This window comes from Lathamus discolor, chromosome 2 (genome assembly GCF_037157495.1).
Source record: "Lathamus discolor isolate bLatDis1 chromosome 2, bLatDis1.hap1, whole genome shotgun sequence".
Taxonomy (NCBI): domain Eukaryota; kingdom Metazoa; phylum Chordata; class Aves; order Psittaciformes; family Psittacidae; genus Lathamus; species Lathamus discolor.
Genome location: NC_088885.1, coordinates 33529195 through 33555927, shown reverse-complemented (window position 1 = coordinate 33555927; position 26733 = coordinate 33529195).

The window sequence follows — 26733 nt, the reverse complement described above, 5'->3', positions numbered from 1 at the left end:
TAATGTGCTACAGTATCAGCTAACATCACAAAGTAAAGGCATGGAGTTCAAGAAGACAGCCTTGGAGAGAGATGACTGTCTTTCATCATGTTTCTGAGCAAGACTGAGTATGAAGCATTGATCCTTGATGGGGATCTGAGCACTAGACCCCAAATTTCAAAGTATTTAGGTGCTCAAAGATACAAACTAGTACTTAGCTTAAAGTTGTTACTTTTCTTGGCGTCTCTGAATTGGAGAGGTACCTATGAGCATCGCTTGGCCATGGGATGCCTGGGGAAGTTACACTCTGTTGATTCAGATAAGCACAAAACCAGCAATGGGATTAGCTATGTTGTGACAAAGGTATTAACATAAGCAGTCAGTTCTCTGTAGAGTTAATCTTGTGCTATTTGCTGTTTCCTCCATCAGTAACTCTCTCTATGCTCTTTCTCTCTGCCACAGCTTTTTTTCTCACAGGACCTCTTTAGAGGAATCAGAAGATTTCCTTATGTGTTCCTCCAGTAATCCCTCCATTTCAAAATGGATGGCATATTTGACCTTCTTAATGAATGCATGAAATTTATCTGAAATATTTTTTTGACATCTTCTGTACCATAATTTAAAGTCAGAGGTTAGCATGTGTTAGGAAGTTCTGTTGTGTTATTTCCCTTCACCTTGGACTCCCTAGACTGGAGGAAAAAAAGTGCTTTTCAGTGTTGAGTATTTTAAATAAAATGCATTCATTATTGTCAGCATGTAGAGCTGGTAAATTGACAAATTCATCATTCCATTATAACCCCTGCACCTGTTCCAGTTTGCAGTCTGCGGTGTGTTTTAGCTCATGTATGGTGAGTGCATCTGCTTAACAAGGACAGTTAACTGGCAGAATTTGTTTATAAACCCAGTGAAGAGCTAAATGAGGTAAACTGCATTATCTTACATGTTAATTGTATTTCATTGCAGACAAACATTTATTAAAGATGCAGACGGCACACCATACATTCTAATTGTGTTTGCATCCATTTCTGGTTTTACCCTGGTTTCCAGGATTTCTTTCACCACCATATTTCAGGCCTTCAAGACACAGCCTGAGATATTCCTAAAAGAGACCGTCATAGCAGTGCCTGATGTGAATGCACGCACGCACACACATGAGCTGGGCAAATCATTCACAGGAACAATTTATTAGAAGGTTGATGCCATGTTTTCCTGTCTGGCAAATGTCTGTGAAGAGATGCTAGTTTCTGGGAATCTGACCATCGCTTTGAAATGACATTAAGAATGTCTCCTGGGTTCGGTTTTCTCATCAGCAGGGACACAGCTCTCTGAGGTCCCTGCCTTCCCTTCCTTGCTCCCAGCACCTGCCTGCTGGACTCCAGCATCATGGCAGAGGCAGAAATCGCACAATACCTGACAGAGACCTTCAGATCCCATCACACAAACATAATTTCGCACACTCTTCCTGCTTTTTCTCTCAAACTTGTGATTTGAATAGACAAGGTGGCACAGGGGCTCAGGAGTAGGGGAGCAGCATTGCTTGATGATCTGGGAGCTGAGGCAGAGCTACCCATAGCAAATCCTAATCAGTGGAAAAGCTGAACGGGATAAAACCCTCAACAACACCCAGGCGACCTGAGGTCTGGTGATGAGCTAAAGACACACCTCTGAAACCTTCCCCAGCAACATAGCCACAAGAATCTCCTCCTTCCATTTCCATCTCTCTCTGCAGGGTGTGTTTTTCTCCAATTATGAGCTCATTTTTACGGGAGAAGGATGGCTGGCTCCCAGTCCCTGGCAGTGTTCAAGGCCAAGTTGAATGGTGCTTTGAGTAACCTGGTCTAGCAGAAGTTGTCCCTGCCTGTGGCAGGGGGGTTGGAACTAGATGAGCTTTAAGGTCCTTTCCAACCCAAACCATTCTGCGATTCAATAATTTCATGATTCCTCAGCATGGGAGAAATACCCCTTGCCATGTTCTCCACTCCTCACTACCTGAAACCTTTCTAGAGTCAAACTGACTTCTAGCTGAGGAAAGACTGGCTGGCCCAGCAGCAGGACTGAAATACTGTCTGGAGACAACTGTTCAGTTTAGAGGTTGTGAAAGTAGAGTAGAATGGTCTTGCTGCAGAGGTGCTATAAGAAAACAAAGGGGCACATGTGGGCATGTACTGTTCTGCAGATAATACAGTTGTTGCAAACCATCATTCATTGGTTTCCTACCATGTGCTGAGGTCTGTGGGACTGAAAGTCAGAGACTTCAGAAAAGACATTTGCATTCTAAACTAGAGCAAATTTGATGTGGAGATGCAAGAAACGCAGACATCCTAGTGCCACAGCTCCTGAGCCAGTTTCCCAGGGAGCCACCACACTGCTGTTCCTGCCAGGAGGATGCTGGAGTCCACCAGCATGCCCTGCATTCCTGGGTGCTGCCCTGTTGTAAGCCAATTAAAAACCATGGCAATTGCAGAACTTGGGCGGGTGCCACACCACACACCCCCCCTCCCCCCCCCAGCGCTGCTGGGGAAGATACATCTGGTCTTGGTTTGTTAGTTTTCCTTGTGAATGTTTCAAAATTGAAAGGAGATGGGGAAATTTCTGAAGGATGGAGTTCACTATGCTAGTCACTGTGTTTTGTAGGCATGTCAATGTCTTCTTAGGCAGTGCTTTTTAAGCACTTTTTAAGGCTGCTTTTTAAGCAGCCACTGTCTCCTCACCCAAGGTGCTGCCAGGACTCACCTGCTGGTGACCAAACACTCCTGAAGGTAAGGCCAAGTCCTTGCGCTGGAGGTCAAGTATAAGAATAAAGTTCAGACCTCTGCAGGAATTTAAGCATGGGCCTGGATTTACAGCTGCTCTAGAGAAACTAAGGAAAAACATTATTGGAGCAACAGAGATTCTGGCCAGAGAGAGGGGGAATGAAAAATAAATCCACCAGGCTGAGAAACATCATAGCATGTGGCTCTCATCCACTCTGCTTTTTGCTTCATATGCAAAGAGGCTGCAGAATTAGATTCCCTAATCCAAATACTTTAGGACTGATTCTCTAATTTCCCTTGGAAATTCATTAGTTTTTTTAATGAGTGGTAATGCTGCTTGCATTTTTTGTTATGAGAAGATTAAATGAAAGAAACCTTTGCCTAGAATAATCATCATTACTTAACCTAAATTTATTCCATTCCTCTGAAACTTTGTAAAAGAGCAGCTCTTTGGTCCCTGAAGTTACACTGAAGTAAAACTCAACAGCTTGCTAAAATACTGCCATATGAGTAGAAATATTCAGCACTGAGGAGCTGATGTGGTGGAGGAATAAAAAGTTGTTTGTTAGTACTGGCTGGCACTGGGTTTTAAGCAATACCACGAGCCTGCCAACAAGAAGCTGATAACAAGACTTTCTGAATGTCTTCCAAAGCTTCACAGAAATACTTGCTTGCTTAGTATTTTACACTTAAGTTCTCAAAAGTTTAACAGAGAAAAGTGGCTTTAAGCATGTGCGAGCACCCCACACATGTATGCATGCATAACAGGAGGAAAACTACTAAACACAAGAAAACATTCATGTTTCACATGTGCGGATTTAGCATAAACAATAGGAAAAATGTTTCTCTTTTGCACTCTAATTTCTTCCCTGTAGCACACAAACGGCTTAACACCTCAGCTGGATGTAGGCTTCCAGTTGCCCTACACTTATATTTTAGCTATTTCTCAGTGTCTAAAACCAAGGGAGAGCTCAGAGCATGATGTCTGCTTTTTTCCTTCCCTCCTATCACTCCTTCCATCCTTCCTGGTAGTACAGTTTCAATTCAGAGCCAAAAGAACTTTCCTTTCTAACTATGTGTGAGGCTTCTGCTGTTTGCCAGCATAAAATTCAAGGCAAGCACCTCTCTACACAGTGCTCCTGATGCCTTCCAGCCTTGAACTGTAGCATCTCTTCTTGCTCTAGTCTGAGCTCTCCAGGGCAGGCAGTATGCCCCCAGAAATTGTGTCTATGGAAACCAAAAGAAAATATGTGGAGGTAGAACCAGAACAAGATGTCCTACAACACAAATTTGAACCTGGATCTCTAGAAGTAAAAAGCTACTGTACTCAGCAGTCCCTGAAACTGCACTACCATGGGCAAAATTTTATATCTTAAAATGCTTTAAGGAAATGTGGAGTGAAATCCTGGCGCTGCTGTGTCAGTAATAAAGCTCCAGTTGCTTCAGTCAGCTGCTTTACTCTATACGGGAATAGATCTTACTTATCCCTGTATGGCATTTCCAGACTGCATTAAGTTAGGTGCATGCACAGCAAATCTGATTCATCATGGCTGCCAGTTTGATAGCACTCCCAGATGTCTAAAACTCACAGGCAAATATGGGCAATTCTAAAATTTCTGGATAGCGAAGGAAGAGATGCTTGGAAAGCCACGATATACGATGATGTACATTTATATAGCTTGGCACTCTCTTTTGGAAAGCAGAGGGCCTTCCACCTTGTACCTGCTTCTGATTTGTGCTCATTTTAACAGCTTACCTGTCTTTTAAGTCATGACAGAAATGTGATGTGCTGCAAAATGTCCTGTCATATCAAGTAATCAAACCCCCTGATTCCAGCTGGTCCTCAAAACCATGGGAGTACAGAATGAAGCAGCACCAACCATGCCCAATTTAAGGGACACTCAACCTGTGCCTCTTATTGTTTCCCAAACAATGTGATAAAAGGCATTACAAGGATCCAACATTCAGAATAGGACAGGTAAAGGAGGGACCTGCACAGAGTATCTTATATTGAGACCCAGAGTACAGTGGCACAGGGTCTGCTTACCCTGGTACCAGCTGTTTCAGCTGTAGCACATGCTACCAGTGCATAAAAGCACAGGTAAAGCTCCTATTGCTTTCTACAAAAGGAAATAGCCTTAAAATGAAGATTTTTCACTGTTTGAGGGACAGTTTCAAATGATAGAGCCTGTGGGAGTGAAAGCCAGAAGAACACAAGTTTGTTTGAGACAGTGATGCCGTATCAGACTGCTGAAAGCAGGGAGAGGTGTTTCTTGAAGGCACCCAAATTAATCCTCTCCCCTCTTTGTGAGGTCAGTCCTGCCAGCTGCTCAGCTGTTTGACCTGAGCCATTACATTACCCGAGCTTAGTCAGACTGCTTGTGAGTTTGAAGTGTCTCAGTGAGGAGACCCCAGCACCTCTGAGAGATGAGCTGTAGGAGAAAAAGTGTTTCCACGAACTATATGCAGAAGCACTACTGGAAACGCTGACTGAATTTAAATATCTGAACCCCACACATGCCCTCCCTGAATCCTGGGCCTGGTTTCCACCTCTCCTGGGGACTTGTGGGCAGCACAATCTCAAAACTCCTCTGGAAAGGGAGGGTAGAAAGGGACTCCAAGCAGAAGGAACAGATGAAGCTCAATTTCTACATCTGTTTTTTATTGAGGGAGCTATTACAGTGAGTAAAGTCAGCTGAGACATCCCAAGTCACTGCAGCTTGAATATTTAAGCTAGGCTATAAATATCTGATTTTTATTTTTTGTAAAGTTATTATTGTTTATGCTTTCTTCCTATTTACTGTCCTTTGATTTAGTAGCATAAGGAGGTTTCTATCACTTTAGCATGTCAATTGGAAGCAGCCATCAGGTACATTGCAGATAACCTCTCATGGATTACACGGTTAGGGACTGGGCTGTCCATCTCTGCTCTGTGTTGTGACCCCAGGTGGCTCAGAAGTACTTTGGGTCAAACTTATTATATACTATTCACTATCCCAATAAACAAGTAGCGTGTTGTCACATTTGGAGTGCAGCGTATTTTCCTAGTAATTATGCCTTATTATATATTTACTATTCAGAAAATGCAGGTGTGGGCTGTTGAACTCAGGCCAATGAGAATTCGCCGAACTGGCAGCAATTGCTTGGTGAGTCATGTTTCACTGTCTGTTGGTTTTATAACTGTTTTCACTACTAATTTAGCTCTGCGATGCAATATGCAATTAGTTCTATTATGGAAGCAGCTGTATTCAGTTTTACAATGGCACTTTCCCCTTTGGCTTGTACCAGAGCCTGTTGTGGTTCTGCTGATTTGATGACTGAAGTTGTAAAGTGGTATCTGGATGAGCCACAGCAAGCCATGAGCCTCATACGAATATGATTCTTGCTTATACACCACTGCTCTAATGCTATTTCTTACAGCCCAATTAGAAATGCGGTCACAGAGAAAAGCTGTTTCTTGCTACAGTAAGTAGTATTGTCATGCAGCAATTTTTTGCCACACTGGTATCACCTCTGGAGTCTTGCAGCTTATTATAAATAACATTTGGTTACCAGAACATGAAACAAGAAAAAAAGCTTCTGCTTGGAAATTAGCTTTTCCAGGCTTCAAAAGTTAGACCTTGGTCGGTGGCGCTGGAAAAGAAGGGCCAGATGGGGATGGTGGTTGGGTCCATACCCATCCCTAAAAACCCCTTGTGCCACTGGAATGGTTGGTCCCTATACCCAGCTCTTGGAGAGCACACATGAGCAGCCTCTCTCAAAATTACACCAGAAAAAAGCCGAGAAGTAAATACAAATATCAATTACAGTAATTAGCTGCCTTTACTGTCAACAAGGACATTAGGGAAATCAAATACATATTGCTTATTAGTTTAATGTGTATTACAGCTACTCTGTTAAAAAGAGCAGGGTCTTGAAAAATCACGGAGAACATTCGCTGCATTTTTTTCTGCTGTGTTATTACCCGTTTTCACACCCATACATATGTTCTGGCTTTGTTGCGTGTCACACAAAATGGTAATTTGGTGGTGAAAAAAATGAGAAATCATGACATTTCACATGTGTTTTCAGTAAAACAACAATTTTCTTCCTAAAGGGCCCCGGTTTTCTTCCTCAGAAATAGGGCTATTTACAATGAAAACGTTCCTGTTGTGGTGGAATAATGACACAAAAAAAGTCACCAGGCAGAACACTGCAAAGTAAAGTTAAAGCGCCTGTGTTTCCAGTGCTCTGAATGCCAGCTGAGGTGAGATGCAGCCTTTGAAACAGCACCCCACTAACCGGTGCTCACTAGTGCCAGAGCTGGCCCCAGCTGAGCCTGTTAGCCCCTGGAATTGTTTGTGACCACTGCTGCCCACAGTTATTGTTCTGGTCAGACTGCTACAGTAGAAACTATTCTCCAGGAACTTTTCACTATGAGAAACAAAGAAACTCTGCCCTGCAGAGAATAGCCATCTGGGAGAGCTGAACTGATGGAGACTTGGTAGTTTGCCCAGAGCTTATCGTCTTTTATGCAGAGGCTGGCTTTATGCTAGAGTAAACAGCTGGAGTTACGCACCATATTTCATTGCAAGCATGTAAAACAATAATGAACTTTATGGTTCTATAAAGATTTGCAAAATTATTCCCAGGTCTAAAGTTTAATTGTTTAATGTCACCAAATGGCTTTGCAATAACTGAGCACTGTGGAGTGGCAGAAGTTAATCACTCGACTGAAGTGAATTAAGATTTTCTAAAGCTACATTTATCACTGTAATTTCAGGCTAATTTCATTTTCCATTCATAAAATATGATTTCAGTTTCTGTATCTCTGTGAGCTGTGGAGGAGGAATGTACCTGTTTTATAAAACATTTTTTTTGTCAAGCAGTGTCAAAGGTGATGTACGTGCTGATAACAGGAAAATGCTGAGCTTATCTTGGCACTGTGTTGCACATGCCTCTGCACTAGAGTCCACATGCTGTTTGAGACCTGCCTCTGCTTTAAAATTCAGTGGGCCAAGTCTTCAGCACTTGCTTGGCTTTATCTACTCTTTGTGACCTCCCATCAGGAAAAGAACACACCAGCAGACTTGTTTGAAACAAGAGTTATGCAGGATAGAGTTGCTTAAAGCCAAGCCTGTGAGCCAACAGGCCCATTTCCAGCGGCTGCTTAACTCCTAAAAGAAGTGCCTCCCTGCTTGACTTTTGCTTTCAGGTACCCAGAACAGGATCCAGCTGGTTTAATTTTAGCCATCTGGAAGCAACCAGAAGTCGTATACAGTTGAAGAAAGCTGTCTAAGCGATGGCAATAGCCAGTGAAAAGAAATGTGTGTCTGTCTGGAGTGCTTTATCGCTTTTATCTCCACCGGCTGCAGTGGGAATCCAGACAGGTATTAACCAAAACACCTACCCCTTGCAGGCTGAAGGTGAACTCATGAACCTCACCTTTCCTTCTCAGCTTGCACCCCTTGGCACTCTGCTCCTGCTGAAGCAGAATTCAGTTTTCTCTCCACCTAAGCCCCGTGAGGGCCTAATTCAGCTGATGCTCCCAAAGACTGGCCACAGCATGCTCATGGGACAAGCCCCATGACAGGGGCTTTCCATCCCATCCAGTGATATCTTGGGCTCAACTCTTGTTCATCAGGTGTGGGAGCCCAGCTGAGGCCTGATATGTCTGAATGATTCAAGGAGTGTATCCCTGAGACCAGGGTGAAGGTGGTGGGTTGAGAAGAGGGAGGCAGGAATACTGGTGCCTCTCCCAAATACACCTCAAGACCACTGTTAACATAGCTTGGCTGTCCTGGGTGGTCTTTGGGAGGCAGTGCCTGGCAACTACCAACCTTGTTTCAGTGCTTCACAGCAGAAGTCAATGGGAAATACGCATAATCCACCTCTTATCTTCTTAATTACAAATTTTGGGAGGTAAAATGGAGTCAAGCTTACCATGTCCACAAACTGAGGAGGACCTCAGCTGTTGTCCCAAGGACTCTGCAGAGTTTCCTCACCATCCTGAGTCAGGCAATTAGTCCTGGAAAGGGACGGAGCTCACACAGCCATCTCCTGAGCAGTCTCTCACCTGCCTACGAGCTCCTAACTCATTGGGCTGGATGTCCAGATCACTACTGGGAGACATCCCACTGTTCTCGTGCCAAAGACGCTCATGGTGGAGGCAAAAGGGGCTAGTGCTCCTGAGCCAGGAATCCCAGCATTCAACACACAGAGGATTAAATCCTCTGACAGATCTGTCCTATGCACCATTACAACTTTGCAAATGGTGGCTTTTGACACCTTTTTCTTCAACTGAATGCAGTAAGATTCATTTCTCCAGAAAAGAACTTCACCACCCACACTCCTGTTCAAGTCCTCGACCAAAATCTGCAAAGTGCTGAGCCCTCTCTTCACCTTTTGGGCACTCCGTATCTCAGCTCTTTTTTGGCATTGATGGATAAAGAAAGAGACAAAGCTGACTGCAAAGGCCAACCTCTTTGCAAAGTTTACCAAACACACAACAGGTCAGCGAAAAAGTATCCAAGTCAAAGTACCTTAATCATTCTTACTACTATTCTTATTCATATTCTTTCTTATCTTTATTTTTACTCAGTCTCTTTAATATTCTTCTTTTATTATTTGTAACTTTTATTGAAATGAGAACAACTCCTACCACTGATTTCTTTCTCTCCTTCTTGTGTGAATCCCCTTTACTATGAGGGAGGTAAAAGGTACAAGGTACTACGTGCTGGTTTTCATTAGTAGTGGATATGAGTGTGGTTAGCCATATTATGGTACATGTATAGACAACGGCTTTCACTCCCCCTCTACACAGAGCATGTACTCAGATGGTGTACACACATGTAACATGCTGTCTTGGCCCCAAATTGCTTCCAGGTTAGGTCTTTGCTTCAAGCCCATTTCCCTTGCTTTTTCTCCCTTGCATTTTATTGGCCTGGTAAAAATTAGCCACAAATCCAGCCTGGTTTTAGCGTCTTTTGCACTCATTTGTTCCAATTTTTGTACCCCCTGAACTCTTCCTCTCACACACATACAATTTATTTCCACACATGGCAGGCATGCTTGCTTATGAATTATTTATATAGCTTCGGTAACTTCTACTTTTCAAATAATGAGAGAAGAAAATGTTTCCAGTGTAGGAGTTGTAATAAGGGAGAAATCCAGGCAGGCTGGTGGGCAAGAAGGTGGTAAAATGCCCCGAGTTAAAAATAATACATTGCTTTTGAATGACTGAGGAAACATCACAAGCACCTTTCAAAGCAATCATCTACTCTCAGAAATGCTGCTGAGTGGCTAAAATTAGGAGCTGATACCTGGGAATGACTAAGAGGCTTTCAATTCCCCAGTTTTTCCTAACAGTTGGGTGGGATAAACTCACTCATTGTCTAACATACCAACTTGCATGGAAGGAGAAGCTGTCCCTTCCTCTCGTGAATTGAAATGACACTGCTTTGCTGAGAAGAACAAAATTAATAACATATACCGGTGGAAAACACACTGTGTGATACAGCTGCTGTGGTGCTTTGATCTTTTATTATACTGAAATAGAAATACAGGTAGGCTCTGCTTTCACCTCCTAAACACCACCAGGTACACAAAGCAGGCAATGCAGTATCTAATGAAGACACCTCATTTAGACAGAAATTTGGTAAGGGTTTGAAAAAATAATTCAATTTCACATGTGTTATGAAAAAGGAAAGACACTGATGGTAACACTGAGGATGAAAGGATATGATAGCTCAGGGAAGGAGCAAGGAACTAGATGAAATAATGATCCATTTTGCATAGACTTCACTGCAAGTTTTGGTAGGAACAGTAGAAAACAAAACCTCATGTAGGCATTTTAATGTTAGCAGCTCAGAGTGCAAGGAGCCAGCTACTACATCTGCCAGCTGCTAACAGCTGTGGCTTTGAGCAGAGTGATCTGCTGGTCTTCTATTGCCCTGCTGCAGAGGGAGTCGGGCGGCATTGCCAGCCTGAGCTGAAGGCTCATGTGACAGCCACCTCCTCCCACTGGCTCTGTGAGGTTTGATGATGAAGGTATTGAAGCACTTTCTGGTGGGTTGTCGTAGCAACTGGGAAATAGGCAGATGCAAATCAACAGCACCCAGCCGCCTCCACCTGCCTGCCTGCCTCCACGGGGGCTGCGGGAGAGGGCGCCTGGGGGACAAAGGGAAGCAGGGCACGAGGTGTAGTGGGAGAGGACTGGAAGGTAACCTCCCCTCTGGAGGTGTCCCGTGTGTCCTCTGTGCATGGACAGCTCTGAATCCCGTTGCTGAGAGGCCCTACAACCTTTCCTTCCTATTTTTCAGGAGGCTTACGTCTGACATTTCTCCACTTCATAGCTGATGCAAAAGAAGAAGAAACATTGAAATATCATGAGAAAGCTGATTCTCCTGAGACTTCAGCTGGAATTCAGTATTAATTAGTTGACTAGTAAATATGATTGCAGCAAGCTAAATAGTTGTTCTAAAAATATAATCCAATGAGCATTTGCAATCCCAATGCTTTATTCACCAGGCTACACAGTAAAACGTCCATTAAAAATCAAGATTCCTAGTTAAAGATTTGACAGCAATGTTATTTGAACCTCACTCTGGTATCCCAATAAAGTCAGTGAGAACTACCAAGCTCAGTTTTTCCTGTAGTCAAATGTCTAAACACTGCAGTAAGTTGCTGTCCTGGGTTCAGCAGTAGCAGTCATTTTTCTCCTTCCTAGTAGTTGGTGCAGTGCTGCCGTTTTGACTTTCAGCCTGGGAACAGTGCTGATAACACCGATGGTTTTAGTTGCTGCCCAGTAATGTTTACTCTGACCAAGGACTTTCTGAGTCTCATGCTCTGCCAAGGAGGAGGGGAAGCCAGGAGGAAACAGAGACAGGACACCTGACCCAAACCAACCAAAGTATTCCATACCACAGCACATCATGCCCAGTATATAAACTGGCGGCAGTTACCCGGAAGGGCTAGATCACTGCTCGGGTCGTGCTGGGTATCGGTCGGCAGGTAGTGAGCTGTTGTATTCTCTTCCCTTGTTATTTCCCTTTTCATTATTATTGGTGGTGGTAGCAGTAGTGGTTTGTGTTATACCTTAGTTACTGGGCTGTTCTTATCTCAACCCGTGGGAGTTACATGCTTTCAATCCTCATCTCCATCTTTCCAGGAGCGGAGGGAGGAAGTGGGGGGATTGAGCAAGTGGCTGCATGGTTTTGGGTTGCCGGCTGGGCTTAAACCATGAAGTTCCCCAAAGGCTAGCTGGATTTTAGTTGGCCCATATTGATTTGACAGATTGCCTGTCCCAACCTGCCCTTCTCTTTGCAGGTTTTCCAGAGCCCAGTAATATGATGAACAGGTTTCAGTGTTGATTAAAAAAAGCATATTTTTCAATGGAAAGCAGTCCCTTCCATTTAATATCACTCTGCCAAAAAATGCCACCCAAATATCTTAACATCATGTTTCTTCCTATTGTTGATTTTGGAAACTGTTGGATCTTTCAGCTTCTGCACCCTCAGAGAAAACACCTAGAAGCAGAAAAGTGTCAGTTCAAATAGTTTAAGCCTGGCAAAATTATAAGAGAGTGAAAACAGCCCTATAAAGGTTGAAAAACCCATCAGTTCACCAGCTGCCCATCCGAACTAGACTTTCCACTCATCTGAGGTAAAAATTGACAAGAATTCAGAAAAGAAACAAATTGTGCTGCTGAAGATAATAAAAGGAGACTAAAGTCCTAACTCTAAAGAAAGGGAAAATCAAGTTTAGAGGATTACAGGAGAAGGAAATCGGTGCTGGAACAAAGTCTTCAGTCATGGAGTTGCATCAGTTTTGAGGTGTTCAAAACAAGGCTAATACAAAAGGTTAGTATAACTGTTCCTTACTGGAGTTTGGACTAGATGACCTGAAAGGTCTTCGCCAAAGCTATTATCAGTGGTACTGTGATACCTTTATAAGGCAGCTTTTGTACTCCAATAACTCAGAAATGGGTGTTCTTTTTAGAATGACATTTCACAGCCTGCAAATCCTAAAATGGACTAATGGCTTTGACTTTTTGGGGTAGAAAGACTGGTCTGAAAAGTAAAAGGCTACCTTGTGCTTGAAACTTTTGAACCTTTATTTGTTGAGTGAGAAATGGCTCACACACTTTCCCTATCAATAATGATGGTTCAGAAGATGTCATTAAAGTTGAGAAGTTCAATAATTTGTGAACCACAATTTAAGTAAATGGACTTTGAGAGAAAGCCTTTGAGCCAGCCCATGCCATAGCAAGCTGACATTAGGTACTCAGACACATTTCTCTGGGGACTCGAGGGATACTCAGATATTTTCTCACAGACAGATTTGAACTTAGAAGTACATCTTTTTATGGATTATGGTATTTCTATGTGCATTTTAATGGAAGCAAAGATACACATATACAGTCTGTTGGCTTGGAAGGGGATGCTTCTCTGCATGGAACAGGATGAAAAAGATAAAGGATGGTGAAAGTGAATGTGATTGTGCTACAGGGGCCAATTTTGGCTTTGGCTGCATCAGCTCCGGGGCTGCTCTAATATACAGCATTTGAGATGACACCTGATTCTTTTTCCCTCAGCAATTTCCAGAGCACTTCCTCAATGCTAATTCTTGAGAACTTCCTGGAAAACACAGGAGCGGTCAGTGTCTCAGCCATCAGCAGGCTGATGACATTTTCATCCCACCCTTACAAGTCATCAAATAAAGACAAATTTGAAATGCTACCAGTTTGCGTAAAGGTTGTAAAAAATAAGACATTGAAAGAACAGTCAGGTGTGGGTCTAGTGAGGGAGCTCAAAGGGTGGTTAGCTCCATGCTCCCTCTTCTATCACTGCATGGTGCAGTGTGCTCATACCACTTCAGCAGCAGCTAAACAGAGCCCTATCCAGCTCAGGGTGGCATCTGGCCCAGAACAAACAGCAGCTGCACAAAATTTCTGTGCATTTTTTGTATAGTTCCTTTGACCTGAATATTTGTCTCAGAGAATTTCAGACAGAATTGAAAAGTGTTTCTACTGTGAAGGTGGGTATACCACACGTAGCTGTGTAACTAATCCTGCATTCCTCCTGCATTCCAGGCACCCACAAAGTCAATGCAAATATGAGATGAAGAGTGAATACAGGGCCAGGCACATCATTTGAATATTTTAAGGAATGTTCTTGGATTTTTACAGTTGATGTCATGTTTTCTAGCCCATCAATATGGATTAACAATGGTCCAGAGCAGCAGGAACTCATTTCCTATTCATATATGCTAATTGCATGGTGCCGGATAGCAGGGATTCCTTCCTAAACTTAAAGTTTCTTTTTTTCTTCTTTTTTTTTTTTTTCAGGGAATGGAAAATAGAAAGAATGTGGTTATGAAATATAGGAATGAAGAGGATTTAACACAAACACAGAAATACTCAGTACTTCTACATATGTACTCTGTACTTAAAAGAAGCAAGACCTACAGTTCCTCCTTATACATTTCACATACATGAAATCCATCCTTTCTGAATCTGAACCCAGCTTCCTTTGAGGTAAGTCTGTGTGGTAGGTTGGCCCTGGCTGGACATGAGGTGTCCACCAAACCCTCTCTATCACTCCCCTCCTCAGCTGGTCGTGGGAGAGAAAATACAATGAAAGGCTCATGGGTTGAGATAAGGGCAGGGAGAGATTAGTTACCATTAAGGGCAAAACAGACTCAACTTGGGGTAATTAGTTGGATTTGTTACCAATCAAATCAGGGTAGGATAATGAGAAATAAACCCAAAATTTTAAAACACCTTCCCCACATCCTTCCCTTCTCAGGATTCACTCCTGAATTTCTCTTTTTTGACTTTATTTCTGCCAGTCTTGGCTTGCTTCTCATGTGCTGGACAAGGCTGATTTCTGCTGGTTATGGTGTAAGTTTTTTGCTGACATTGTTTGTTGCTGGTAAAATAGGTGGGAGAAGCGGGGGGTCTATTAGCACAAGCATTCAGCAATGATATTTTATAAGGTTTGAAAAGAGAGTGGTCAAGCACTGTAACAGCTTCCTAGAGAGGCAGTTGATGCCTCAAGCCTGTCAGTGCTTAAGAAGCATTTGGACAGCGTCCTTAATAACATGCTTTAAATTTTGGTCAGCCTTGAAGTGATTAGGCAGTTGGATTAGATGATTGTTGTAGGTTCCTTCCAACTGAAAGTCTGTTCTGTTCTGTTCTGTTCTGTTCTATTCTATTCTATTCTGCTCTGTCATGTCATGTCCTGTCCGATGTTTTATAATCCCTTTTTATTTCCTAGTTTATATATTTCCATCCAACCCATCTGCAGACTTCACAACTGGAACACCAAAGTTCTGCAGACAGATCAGCATATAACTATGGAATTTACATTTTCAGATAATGTACACAATAAACCTGTTTTCTCTGCTAGTTACCAATGCCAGCTAGGAATATCTATCATCATTTTATAGGTCATCACATCATTATATGGATATAGAATCTGTTTTTCACAAGATCTTGGATTAGATTACTACTATTAGATTATGGGGGCTTTGCTGATGCTAAAAGCCTATTTACTTGTAATTATAAAAATAGTGCCAGCTAGCTACTACCCCTCTCCCCTCTTTATCTGCATGCTCTGAATTCAGGAAATATTCTAGTTATCTTTCGTGTGATGTCTATCACCTTGGTGTCATTCACAGAAGACACTGGAAAATTGGCAGCTGCTGTGGCCTGCGTGCATCCCATATGTGAAACAGAGCTTATAGGGACAGCAATTGCATCCAGCTTCAAAATTCCCAACACATTTAAGGGCAGGCAGGGGACTTTGTTTTGAAGACCCAATGAGACTAGGGGGAAGAAACCTACTTCCCCATGGCTCCAGCATGCTGTACCTCACCCAGGCTGTGGCTGGGACACTCTGGCCCCTTGTCCATGTCCTGCTCTCATGCTGGAGGTACAGGCGCTGGCCAGGCACACTTGGGAAATCTGCTGCGATGGAAAAGCCCCCAGCAGGATACTGCAATGTATTTTCTGCTCATGCAGTGTACAACATGATGTTGGCATAGGAATAAAAGCAGGGGAGAAGGTCTGTCACAATACGTGATTTTTAAACTACAGGAATTAGGGGACAAATACCTTTTTAATATACATTTTAACTTACATAAATGGAGACAAAGAGAAGGGTAGAAGATAGTGTTTAAAAGGAAGCAAATGTGGTTATCTCCTGCGTAAGGAACACCTCTTAGTATAGCAATATGGAAAACAACATTACTTTTGTGCTCTGCTAAATAATCAGAACAATTGCAAGCACAATTGGACTTTGAAGCAAGAATGAGATAAGAATGCCAAATATACCACAGCATCTCAATAGCACCAGAGCCTGGTAAAAGCTGTCTCGGACTGTTTGCAAATGACCGCTTGTGTCTCTCTATCTGCCTGTACAGCATATATATCTGATCCTGGCAATTTGTATTGCAGATACTGCATTTCGTTAGATTTAAAGTAAATTCCCTTATAAATTCTGAGAGATTATTAGGTGTGATTTTCAAAAGACATCAAACTTTGATAGTAAAACTCCTTTTCACTTGACTGAGAGCAATACCAGCTGGGGAGCAGGCACATCTGAAAATCATATCCAGAAATAACAGCACCTTTTTGAAGATGCAAAGTGTGTTTTTTTACTGACATAGCAGTGCTTTTCATTTTAAGTTATGCACAAACAGTTGGTAGATAAGCTTCATATCACGCTTAAGATGCATTGGCATTTGTTGCATCACTAGCCACTTCTGGTTATGATTCAATTTAGACAAATAAAATGCCCATGAATGAGGTGGCTCGTCCTCCCTTTCAGGTGAGCTAGTAAGACCAGGGAATGTGACTGATTCCTACAAGAAAGGCCAACATGCCTGAAGCACTTCAGCTCAGTGATGCTATCCCTACATCAGCCTTTCCCATTCAGCATCTGATATCTCGAGCACGAATGCCTCTCAGTGACCTCCTGAATTACAGTAAATGTTGACCTTTTGAAAATAAAACAGCTTAAAGAGTTTAGACCCTCCATCTTTGGAGGCTGAACACCCCAACCCCTGGTGGGAGCAATGGACCTAACATGTCCCTCTGAAGCTGCTTCTGGCAGTGAGAAAGTAAAGCTATCTACCTCTAGTTCCTCTCAGGAGGCTCAGTGTGTGGAAGGTGGTCTTTCTGGAAGTCTGAATCTATCAGATAAGGAGTTGGTGATGACGTTCAGTTTCTGAAAGACCCTCAGGCACCTTTTGTTCTTTGGAAACAGCCCATTTGAGAGAACCCAAAAATTATTTTTGGAGACACAGGCGTTTGCTTGTCTCTTCCATCTGTTAAAGAAGGAGTTATGAATACCCTAAAAGGGATAGTAGCACCAGGAGAAGCTTGCTGCCTCTGCTGTGTGAAGTTTTCATTCACTCATCTGACAACAAAAACCCTAAAGAATTTCAGTATAAATAGCTTTTCTTATAAAAATTACCCATTTTCCCAAAAGGACACTTACATCCACAGGCCACTCAGCCAGCCTGGAATGTAATTCTAGCAAATCGTTACACTTACCTTCATTTTCAGATACAAATCCTTTGCTGACCTCAGTGGGGTTCTACATGAAGGAAAAAGCCCATTCATGGGAGATGAATTGTAAGAAAAGAGCCCTAAAGCAAAACTACCGCACCTGCAACCTGAGTATAGAGTTGAATAGTTGGTAAAGTTTTCAAAGCAGGTTTTGTGGAACATCAGGACTAGATTTTCAGGTAATGGTTCTCCATCTCTAACACCAGCTGGAATTGCTTGTTCTTGAGAGTTCTGGAAAGTAGGGCTTTCATACTTTGTTCTACACATCACATGTTTAAGAACTGTTTCCTGGGGAAGCTGCATGTTTTCTGCAAAATGGAAAAAAAACTCTAAAGTGATTTTTATTTTACTTCAATATCTGTCAAAAAAAGCTGTGTTAAGTCTTTTTTCTCCAAATAACCAAGTTAAGGTTTGCAGCCAAAGTTTGGCATCTGAAGTTTAATGTAGTCGAAGTGTACAAGAAAACTTGCACATAATTTAGTAGTCTAAGGCACTTGTTTAAAAAGGAAGAGCAGGTTTAATTGAGCATACAACCATGTCAACTTGTCACTCCTGGAGCAAGTAGTGTCTGTAGACTGGGGCTCATAAACATTGCTGTAGCTGTCTGAATAAATTCTGAATTTTCAGGGAAAAAGGACTGATCCAGAATTTTACTTACACCTAAAGATCCCGTGGATAATAGTGGACATTTGGGATGTGCAATGAATTCAAGCCTGGGGAGATGTGCGTGGGGAAATAATAAAGCTTTACTCCTTTGATTTCTTGGTACTGGATTAGCTTATTACAATATAGGGAAGAGAAAGGAGACCAGCCTGATTCAGTATTTCAGCTTTGGCCCAGATGATGCAATCAGCTTTCTGTAGGTTGACCCCTGGGGGGTCATAGTTAACCTGAAGGCAACAGTTCCACAGGGCTGCAGAAATCCAGCCAAGCAGGACTGGTTGCAAAAATCAGGGCCTCAGTTGTCAAAACCCTGAGGATTGGGAGCACTCATCAGACATAGCACAGTTTCTGGGTGAAGAAAGAGGATACCGGATTTGGCGACGATACAGCTGAATACTTAAACCAGTGTAATATACTTGTCAACATAATTGCAGTTGTTTGTATGATGATCCCATTAAGTGTTACAATTTCTTCTTTTTTTTTTTCTTTTTTTATTGATTTAGGTAATTTTGGAGTGTGTTGTTTAAGCAGTTATATATGAATTATAAAGGAAATAGGTAAGATAAATGATAATTTAAATACCATTTTGAACTGGCTTTTTAGACTGTAAGCAGCTATAGCCTTACATCTTCCTCCTACCTGTTTATAAACACTAAGGGTTCATACTGTTAATTGCAAAAGGAAGGTAAGTGCATGATCTAAAGAAAACAACATGCGGTGTCATGGGCTCACCACACATGCCAGCCCTGAGCTCCAGCATCCCTAGGGACAGCAGCAACCTTGTGGACAGTGGGTGCAGAGGCAGTTCCATGGGCTTGCCCCTGCTCCCTGCCTCCAGGAGGGCTGGAGCTGCGCTGCTGGTGGTGCAAAAGGCCGCGCTAGGAGCAGGAGTCCAGGCTGCACTCTGCAGGGTCCTCGTGGAGAGGGTTGGGAAGGAGCATCCTTCTGCTACCTTGGACACACAAGGCTCTCACAGTCTGTCAGTGCTTCACCCCCAGAAGTACCTACTTTAATATCACCAAACAGCAAAACATAAAGAAATTTGTGTTTCAGACAATGCTTGAGAGGTATATTCCAAATACTCATGACACTACACATCACCAGCAAAAATCAGTTAACTTGGAAACCCCATCTAGGCTCAGCTTTTTTTGGTTCTATTAAGGCATTTGCATATTTTTAAATACCATCACAAAGTAGCACAGTAGTAGTTTTACTGTCAAATAAATACATTGTAAGTACAAGGATTTCTTTTCCCTTACCATCACTACTCCATTTATCTTTTGCTTAAATCCTTTGTCTCCAGAAATAATACAAATCAAGCCTCTGGGGCCTGTTTATATAATGAGGATTTATGTCATTTCAAGACAAATGGCATTTGCTAAGTTTCAGGGAAGCACCTGTATTAATTGTATTTCCTGTTCATGTGTTGCTTTTGTTTGCAATAAAAGAATTCATCTCAGGTGAGTTAACCTTGCTTTTAGAGAGGGCACCTGCAGTTATCTTAGTGCTTATTGTAAATGAAAACATGTTGAGCCTTTAAAGCAGTGAAATAAAGAGGTGCTGACAAGAGGGTATGCCAATAGGATTAGGAGCTTTTCTCACCACTTGTATTATCAGGATGGAGAATTGAGTCACGTTAAATTACAGGGCGAAGAGATATTCCCAGAAATTCCACAGATAGGAGGTTTACTTGCTCCTTCGGTAAGCCTGTGGATAGGAGGGACATTCTGTGTTCAGCAAGATTAAGGGAAAAAAAAAAAAAAAAGGAAGAGAAAAAGACACCTCCTTTTTAGCCTTAGGCATCTATAATTGACCAAGATTTTTCTGCTTGTGATTTGATCCATCCAAACCCTGTTAGAGGTACTCACCCCCAGCTGAGACCAGCACTGAGGTGAATAAGAATTAGGTGACTCACTCATATGTACTATACATGCATTCACATCTATTAGGATAAATGACATGTCATTCAATTTAAGCACAGGCAACTGGAGATTGTCATATTTTGAAAATGACAACTGTTATTTATTTATTGAGAATATTTATACAGGTTCTTCCTAGGTACAGAGAATGTATTTTTCAGCAGCTCCCGCGATACCAGTGAATCAGGCGATTACACAAAAACCAGAAAGCCAGTTCCACAGATGAGGAAACAAAACTGGCAGGCTATCGGCCACCAGGTCTGGGCCAGCAGAGTTGAAATAGTGCAAAACACCACCAAACTCATTAACCTAGCTGTTTTCTATGGACACTTTTAACAGTGCTCATCATGATGCGCTGATACCTGCCATATTAATAAGGTGCTGCAGAAAGCAATGTTAGGTGGCAGCAGGCAATATGATTTAACCCAATTTTTAAGAATGGGAAAATTAAGGAAAAAACAGTTAGATGCTGGTTTCCCAGATTTGGGGTCAGGGAGGAGACGGAAAGGAGGGGCTTGCCTTCCCCTGTCCTCTATGTCCCCATCCTCCTCCCTCCAATAAGCCTGGTGTGGTGCATCCCAGGTCACATGCTGTAGTCTGGGGGTTTTATCCTTTCTATGCCTGTTTAGATTAGGGCATTCTGTGTCTACCTCTATTGACAGGCTTGTTTTGAAAAAACACATTGTTGGTGCTGTTCAAACAAGCACTGATCAAAATTATTTCCCTCAATGTCCTATCTTTTTATTCAGTACAGATTTTTCATTATATATGTAGGGAAGAGGGAGAGAGAGATTGAAAAGAAAAATCCACATGGTCATAAAGAGGCAATATTTATGAAGTGGTTGTAACTTTCCTATGCTTATATCAGTACAAAGTAGGACTATATTTTACACCCATGCCTAACCTTCAGGTTTGACCCAGCTCTAAATAATCACTGCAGCTTGGTGGGACTCCCCACACAGTGGGCACAAGGAGCTCAGTTTAGTATTGAGGGTTTTTTTCTTTTTTTTCTGGATGCCTTTATTATATTTATTTTCTAACACATCCAACTTTCCTCAGAGAATCTAATCAGTAAAAATACCATGTTTCTGAAATCTTTCCTTTCTTTGCACAAATCTGGATTCTTACCTGCGCACATTAAATGGGAAGGTAGACCTTGCCATATCTTTTACAAAAACAGCTATGCCCAGGGAAGTGGTGGAGTCACCAACCCTGAGGTACTTAAAAGACATAGATGTGGTACTTGGTGATTTGATCTGGTGGTAGACTTGGCAGTGCTAGGTTAATGTTGGACTCGATGAACTTTAAGGTCTTTTCCAACCCACATGACTCAGTTTTGTGTCTGATGGCTCAATTACACAGTGATATGATTTGGTCCACTTTAAAAGTCCACATTCCCCACAACTTTTGTCTTGTTTGGTCTTCACTATAAATTTTAAAAGCACTTCAGAGAAAGGCACTGTAGCGGTATGAATCACTGAGTGCCCTCACACAAGAGCCAAGGCCCATGAGCTGTTTGGAAAAGAAACAAAGCATCAGGACCAAAGTTTTTGGCTGTGTGTTGGCTGGACCTGCAACTCAAATAAGTATCCTGTGCTTCCGCAACTCTTGTTAAATCAAAGAGGCAGCCTTTCCTGAAACTGGTTATGAGATGTAACCAAAAGTGCCTCTCAAGACACTTCTCAGGTTTGAAACATTGGCCTGTCTGGTTTAATGCTTTACACTACCAATTTTCCTGACATTGTATTTTTCAGGGTCTGGCAACCAAAACAGGTAAGAAGAGCAAACTGAAGGCAAGCAGCTGAATTTCAGCAGACCTGTTTTGTTTTCCCATGTGTTCTTCCAGTCAAGTCTTGTGAGAAGGATCAAAGGAGGAGTGAGAAAAAGAGACACTGGATGGTTGGATTTTATTTCTAAACAGGTGAAAGCCTCAGGTAGTGACAAAGCAAACCTGCTTCAGTTCGGCAGGTGTGGAGAGAGGCTTATGAAGAAGTTTGACTGTGTGGTTGACTTTGTGTTGGGGAGGACAGGGGTATGGGCCAGCACAGTCTCTCCCATGTCAGGTCCCACAACAAGCATTCCATGCAGCGTGGTATAAAACAGGGGGGACATGTTCGTCCTCTCCCCCACATGCCAGGATGCACGAATAACTTGCGCTGCAGCCAGAGGCAGGATGTGCAGCATTTTGTAAATTCCTTTTTCCATTTTTTTTTTTTTTTACTAAATCACCTTGAAATAAATTTTGTTACTGAACAGGAAAGATATAAATGAGATCCAGACACTTCCAGTCTACCCAAAGCGAGGTGTTTCTGAAGCCCTGGGCAGGTATTTTTATCCATATGAGAAAAACAACGAGTCACATTAATTAAACATTTGGAGTTCTATTTTATTTAAGAAAATCAAAGGATTTTATAGAGGGGAAAGTCCCATGAGGTTTGGCTTTTGTGAACTGTTCCCCCCTCACGGTGTTATGGCTTTGTGTGGGGCCAAAATTTCCCTTTGAATTCATCTGGAATTTACAAAGACTTTCCTTTGCCTAACACTATCTTTTTCAGGGAATATACTGAACACCTAAAAAAATCTCATTATTCATCTCTGCAAAAGCGGCTGTGGGAAGCTGGTGAGCAGTACAGGTCCCTTTTCCCTTTTTGTCCATCATCCAGAGTCCTCATTTTCCCTAACTTGTTCTCTGCCTTTGTACAGTAATCCCCACACAACAAGGAGAGAGTAGTCATTGGGATGATTTTCCTCTTGCATCCATTTCCCATGGACCTTAGCAGAGCACAAGCCATCCATCTACTTGGTTTGACATGAAGAGAGTTACAGGGTACATTTAAATTGCATTCATGTTTCAGAACACATCTAATGCCTCTCCCTCAGAACATGCCACAAGGTACCAAGTTGCATCAGCAGAAAATACACCGTGATAAATGCTGTCATTGATGGGAGAGAGCAGATTCATCCAGGCACAAGCAGAGCAAAAATGGGAGGGGAATGGCACAAGGCCCGTTTGGCACGCAGGGAGGATATGTATGTATGCTCCAGAGAGAGTGCAGGAGAAGGAAACCAGGGAGAGGGAAACCATGTCAAAGAACAGCTTCTCCTGCTGTTTCCAAGGTTTAGCAAGGATACTGTAATTTGTAAACAGAGTTAATATGAAAATGTTAGAAACGAACAAATAAATGCTACTACAGAGATGCTTCTAAATTGCCTAGTTAATTGTGGGGCTGGCAGAAGTTACTCAGACAGTTAAAAAGACAGTTCAATTACTTGCAATAGTCTCTAAAGATAGCCTTGAATTACAAATAATCAGCTAACTCAGAAATACCAGTTTCAAAAACAAAGGTGTTTCAGTTGATGCAGGAGCCTCATCCAGTGAGTGCATGTTTGTAAAAGCCACTTACCTATGCAAATTGAACTGCAGTTCCCTGCCCCATCCTTCGTGTTTTGCTCATTTATGACACCTGACCATTGCCTTTTTTCCAGGAGTTCTCTGCTGGCAGAACAATGGATACCATTTCACCAGCTGATGTAAAAGTGCATACATCATGTATAAGGTCCAAAATGATGGCCAGCGTCTGTCTCAGACTTCATGTTTCAGGAGGAAGTTTAGTTTATGGAAACTTTTGCAAGACTGGGTGTTTAAATCTTCTGCACAACTCTTTCTTTGGCAATAATTGATGAAATCACCTTTAATGTGAAGGGAATGCCTCAGGAAACAGCTCAAACTGAGCATCTTTTTGGGAAGTATTTTTCCTACCAGGAGGTTTTGAAGAATAGTATCCTGGAAACAGTCTTCTTATTTTATTCTATTATGAGCACTGCTTGAAGAAAAGCATACTTTTTAATATCATTAGTTTCTCAATAATTCACAACATCTGCTGTCCAGGGCATAAACTGCATTCCATCCCCAAACAAAGTCACAGAAACCTTAACAATTAGTCATCCTCTTACCATCAGCATAGTTGTTTGGGTATTAAACTCTGTCCTTCCTACTTGCAGCTTCGTGATATGCTTACCTTAGTATCACCTAATTGTGATAATATCATTTGTCATTGATGTTTCGTATTAATATTGTGTGTCAATGGTATTTAAGCATCAGAGAAGACAGACAAACTTTTTGGTTTTATACACATCATCCATGCAAACAATCAGGAAAAACTGGTGTAAAAACATATGTCCTAAAGCATTCCTTAACAGAAACTTACTTGCATGAGACTCACAGCTTCTTCTAGAAAGCCTTGATGTGGTCTTTCTGTAGATCCTGTAGTAAAATTTATAAGACAGTTAATTAAAGAGTTTATCAGAAGCATCCTAGCTGGCAGTCCTTCAAAGTGCAGCTGATCTCAAAAACTCCTGTTTGGCACAAAGCTACCACCTGTCAATATTTCAATTACTGCCCTCCTGCCTGGTCACACTTCAATTGTTTTCCAATAATTATTATAATCATCTGCTGAAGGGCAACTGCTTGTTTCAGGGGTTTAGGTGAGAGGCAAAGAACTGAAAAAGAAAAAAAGCCCCAAAAAACACCCAGTCATTTGTACAGATCTTTCCTCGGGGCAGCTCCTTATTTGAACAGCTGCTGGTGAAGCACAAATCAGCCTCGGAGCTAAGCCAAGCCTGGATAGTATGATGCATCCTGATTTCTGGGTTTTTTTTGTTGTTGTTGGTCCTAATTTGAGTCCTGCACATGACCAGACGCTTTCCCGACTGGAAATAATTTCTCTAAATTAAAGGTTGCTGCAGTGTTTCAACCCTGTCAAAGATCTTCCGTTGGACAGGCTCCTTCAGAAAAAAACGAGTTAGTGTCTCAAATCTTAGCCTCAACAGCCAGGTTTCGCTTGATGAAAGGACTGAAAAATCATTTGCTAATCAGGATCTTTCTTTCTCTGTTAGATTTCATGGGAAGAAAAGATTTCAGGTATGTTTTTATCTTATGGAAATAAATGACTTGGATCTATTGTTATTTATGTGGCTTTATTCAAGGAACTGCTCCCCACAAACCAACACCAAAACCAAAAAAAGCCACAGAAAACAAAACAACATAAAAATATAACTTAAAATCCTGAGCCATGCTACTAACACTGCAAAACATCTAAAAACATTCTAGCTGCAGTGAAAGCTATTGCAAGGTAACCTAGAAACGCTGAAGATTTCTGCCCTGGCCTCTTACTATTTTGCACTGATTTCCTGCCAGAGTAAGTTTGTTTGAATGAGCAGAATCTATTTCTCTGGGCTGCTGTCAGTTTTGAAGTGATGTTTATATCATTACTAGGGACACAATCCTGAAAATCTGTCGAAATCTATTAGGTTTTCAGTGAGCTGGGAATTCACATGTGAGGATCAGAATCCTGTCGGGCAACACGCTGGATATTATTACACCACTCAGCCCTAGTAATAATAATAAATGTTATGCATGGGGAAGCTAGTGAGATTGCTAGCAATAAATAATATTGCTTTATAACAAAGAAGCAAAACAACATACACTGAGGTGGGAGAAAGGCAGAAATAGTGACTCTTGCATCCTACAATGTTTGCACTGAATCTAGCAACTGGAAAAAGGGAGACAGGCACCGTTACTGACTGCTCAGGAAGATTTCAGCCTAATGTGCAGCTACAGCCCAATAGAAAATAACTGCTTTGCTGTGTAAGGAGCAGCACGCTCAGTCATATGGAGGATGCTGCAGAGCCTTTGTAGAAAGCAGTAGAGAACTGCGTCTGCAAAGATCTCTGCTTCCACCCACCTCAGAGGACAAGGGGATCCTGATGGCTGGGATACACAAACTGCGCTGTGCTGGCAAACCTCTCGTCTGAAGAGGGAAAGAAAGAACGGGGTCAGTTTTCAATAACAGACAAAAAGAGGAGCCACGAGAAAAGTAGGTAATCGAAGCATGAATGCATGAGAGGAATTACAGTGGGAAAGTCTGTTTTCTCCATCTCATAATAACACAGAAAGAGAAAACGCTCAATTTTGTTAATAGGGAGAGTATTGAACTAGAAAACGTGGAAGTGCTTATTCTACACAAAGTGCAGTAAATCTGCAGAACTCCCTGCCATTACCAGGTTCCAGGAACGTTACAATACTTTGAGCTGTATGGTTATAAACCACATTCAGAATAACCAGAAGAGAGGATGATAAAAATAAAGAGAGAGCAGATCTCTTGGATGAGAATCCAAGTCAACAATTAATTAGCAGAGCAGAGAAGGAGGCTTAATGCAATGGAGCTCTTCCCAGAAGCCTGTGGAAGGCAATCCCCTGCTGGGAGTGGAGCAGCTCTCCTGCCCAGGGGGAGCTGCCAGTCCCGTTGAGCTGAAAGGAGCCCAGGATCCATGCCCAGGGCAGCAGCACTCCCATTGCTGCTAACCTCTCCTCCAGCTCCCAAATCCCACGCTCGTCCTGGCCCTCAGGAGCATTTCCACACTGAAATACCTGTGCTGGCTTCCTACCTCCGCCTTCACTGTTCCAGTGAAAAAGCACCATCCTTGCTGGTGGGATTCAGGATGAGCTTGGTGTTTTGGCTGGAGCTCTCTCATATGACAACTTTTTTCTTTGCCATATATACTTTCCCCTGAGATGTGGTAGTAAATCTCTTCAATTAGTCTTTATCACCCTTGACCAGAGCTCAGCCCATTTCTTTAGCTTGAATATTAGTAACAGAAATGTATTTGCCACTTTTCCACTACTTGCCTTGCATCCTTCTGCTATGGAAGCCCATAATCTGATTGTGTTTTGTTGTTTGACCCCTGCCATTCATGTGTTACAGGCATTTAAAACCTGTTGCACTCTCCTTTATTTTTGGGGAGATCAGCTGTGAGGCCTGGTGGTCAGATGCGTTTACTGGGGTCCAGAGAGAGATGGTTGTTC